This window comes from Hylobates moloch, unplaced genomic scaffold, assembly GCF_009828535.3.
Source record: "Hylobates moloch isolate HMO894 unplaced genomic scaffold, HMol_V3 SCAFFOLD_14, whole genome shotgun sequence".
Taxonomy (NCBI): domain Eukaryota; kingdom Metazoa; phylum Chordata; class Mammalia; order Primates; family Hylobatidae; genus Hylobates; species Hylobates moloch.
Genome location: NW_026652289.1, coordinates 16,825,571 through 16,828,797, shown reverse-complemented (window position 1 = coordinate 16,828,797; position 3,227 = coordinate 16,825,571). Strand labels below are relative to the sequence as shown.

The 3,227-nt window shown below is 40.7% G+C and overlaps 1 non-coding gene across 1 annotated transcript; it reads right to left on the bottom strand.

Moving 5' to 3' along the window:
- On the bottom strand, positions 1-215 carry LOC116482838 (small nucleolar RNA U3). Its single transcript, XR_004252094.1, has one exon. It is a non-coding gene; the product is annotated as a small nucleolar RNA U3 (small nucleolar RNA).
- Between the last annotated feature and the right edge of the window lie 3,012 nt (positions 216-3,227).

Sequence of the window (3,227 nt, the reverse complement as noted above, 5' to 3'; positions counted from 1 at the left end):
ACCCCTCAGATTGCATCCTCTCTCTCTTACTTTCCCAGAGGAAGAGCGGAAGGGTTCTCAATGGCAAATCGAAGTTGCAGTGAAGCAGCACCCAGAGCCAGTGTCAGGCTCCCGAGAGAGCGCTGCACCGCCGCCTGTGGTTTCTGGTGCTCTACATGTTCGGAGAAACTTATCCGGTAGTGAGCTACAGAAGTGATCCCTGCAAGCGTCGTCTTTGTAAGGTCATTTTAATGACTATTTTTCTCCTCAGGAAATAGGTAAGCCCTCAGCAGTATCAAGTAGCCTAGCAGAATAAAAGGCAGATTGAGTCGGCCTCCGCTGTGACCATTAACATATTTAATTTAGTGACACCAAATAATCCTGCCTTTTATGAAAATGTCTACAATCCATCTTGTTTTTTACCACTTTAGAGTTGACAAACTCCATGTTGGAACAGAGTATTCTTAAACAGAACCCTTAAAACCATATTTTTCACCTCTCTGTTTTTATCTATCTATCTATCTATCATCTATCTATCTATCATCTATCTATCTATCATCTATCTATCTATCATCTATCTATCTATCTATCTATCTATCTATCATCTATCTATCTATCATCTATCTATCTATCTATCAATCATCTATCTATCTATCTATCATCTATCTATCATCTATCTATCTATCATCACTACTACTCACTACTATTCTAACTACTATCACTACTACTACTATCACTAACAATTATCTATCACTATCTATCATCTTCTATCTATCTATCATCTATCTATCTATCATCTATCTATCTATCTATCTATCATCTATCTATATCTATCTATCTATCTATCATCTATCTATCTATATCTATCTATCTATCTATCTATCTATCTATCTATCTATCTATCTATCATCCTTCTATTTATTGAGACAAGGTCTTGCTCTAGAGTGCAGTCGTGTGATCACGGTTCTCGGCAGCCTCAACTTCCCGGGCTCTAGCTATCCTCCCAAGTAGCTTAGATTACAGGAATGCACCATGAGGCCCAGTTATTTTAAAAAATATTGTGTAGAGATGGGGGTCTCACTTGTTGGCCCAGGCTGGTCTTGAACTCCTGGGCTCAAACAATCCTCCTGCCTTATCCTTCCAAAGTGCTGGAATTATAGGCATGAGCCACCACACCTGGTCTATGATTATTATTTTTTTTAATTTGAGATGGAGTCTCGCTCTATTGCCCAGGCTGGATTGCACTGGCGCATTCTCAGCTCACTGCAACCTCCCCCTCCCGGGTTCAAGCAATTCTCCTGCCTCAGCCTCCTGAGTAGCTGGGATTACAGACATGCACCGCCATGCCCAGTTAGTTTTTTGTATTTTTAGTAGAGACAGGGTTTCTCCATGTTGGTCAGGCTGGTCTCGAACTCCTGAGCTCAGGTGATCCGCCTGTCTTGGCCTCCCAAAGTGCTGGGATTACAGGTGTGAGCCATTGTGCCCAGCCCCTCTTATTTTTAAAGAATTAGAATAATCTGAGCTGGGAATACAGCTCACATCAAACATGAACATGGAAAGGGAAAAGCACAAAGTGAGAGATGAAATCACTCACAAAGCTGATAGCATGAACTCCTAGATTCCCTGAATACCCTTCCAGTTCTAATTTCCTATGCTTTAATTCACTGGGAATATATTCCTTAATTTCTCATAATTACAAACAAATGCTCCCTAGAAGAAAAATTTATGCATAAGACAGTATTCAATTCCAGTGTTAAAATCATATCCTTTCATTTTTCTCTGAAAATTTTGAAAATGTCTCTGTTCAGTCCTTTGTGTGTACTTCTCAGGCAGTGCTGAAGACAGAGAGATAAAAGGGGCGGTGCTGACACACGTAGATGACTGGGGCTCTGACAATGACCATGAGCTGATGACCTGAGTCACACAAACTGCAAAACAAAGTTTTTCCCTAAGGAGTTGGACTTTTAAAAACTTTTTATTGCCTGCTTTTGGATTAAGGCGTTTAGGACCAGCATTATGAGCAGAAGGACTCAGTGTGCATGAAGAAGAAACCAAGTTTTTCTCCAGCAGAAGAGGAGGAATTTGCCTTTGCAAAATGTTATACTGTTTTATCTGTCACTGAACATGTCTGGACAGTGGCTGTTCTCCCAGGTCTGAGTCCTGAAAAGGGAAAGATAAAGAGATTGCAGGACAAGGTGAAATGATACACGAAGCAGCGTTTCCCCAGCTTCTTATTTGCCTGCACATTTCTCATAAATGGAGTAAATGCTGAACAAGCTGACTTTCTCCCATCATTCCTGTAAATAAGGATATGACTCACAGACCTTGCAATCTCTAAAATGCCACAGATACTACAGTGATCTGATTATTTAAAAACAGCTGGGGAAAAAAACAGCAAGAAATTGATCCTGGGTAAGCTAGGATGAATTCTTTTCTGTTTGTTTTTGTTTATCTTTTAAACTGTTATTGTATCTCACCCTAAGTATTCTGACAACATCTAGTTTGCCAAACAAATCTTAGGGATTTATGAGTTCTGGAAACTAACAATATGAACATGCTGGTTAGATCTCAGATCCCAGGCAAAGAAACCCAAAGAACAAAAAACGAAAGGCAACAAGACACAAGGTTCACCATGGAGTCACTGTGATCTATGGGCAAATATGGATTTGGTTATATGATCTCCTCTTCTATGAAGGGGAGAGAGATAAGTGTTGACATCACTTAAATACGCTGAGCCCCACCCCCAAATAACACAAGTGCTGGTAACAACAATAATTTATATTAAGCCTACTGAACGGCTTTTGTTGATCTTTAACTAGCCTATTTGGAAATGGGAAACGAGTGACCTCTTTATTATTACTCAAGTGCTAAAACTCCCCAAGTAGGACTGTTTGTCAAAACTAGGAGTGAGTTTGAGATTCAGGATTAAGGTTCAAGTAGGGAATCTCCATTTACCCTGCATCTCAGTCTGAACACTGTATTAGTCAGGGTCTTGGGAGGAAAGAGGAGCACACTTAAGAAGGCATGATGAAAAGAGAACGTAATGAGGGATTATTATAAAGTTAGAGGAAGAGTTAAGGGAAATAAGAAGGGTTGATGAGGTCCTTGGGGTGGCTACTTCAGGGAAGTCTTCTCTAGGCTTTCAAGGGCAAGCAAAGGACCACTGACATAGCTCACAAACTTGCACTTTGGTGAGGGACCCGGGCCGCAGCCGACCTAGGGCTTAGCAGAAAATCTCTCTCTCCTTC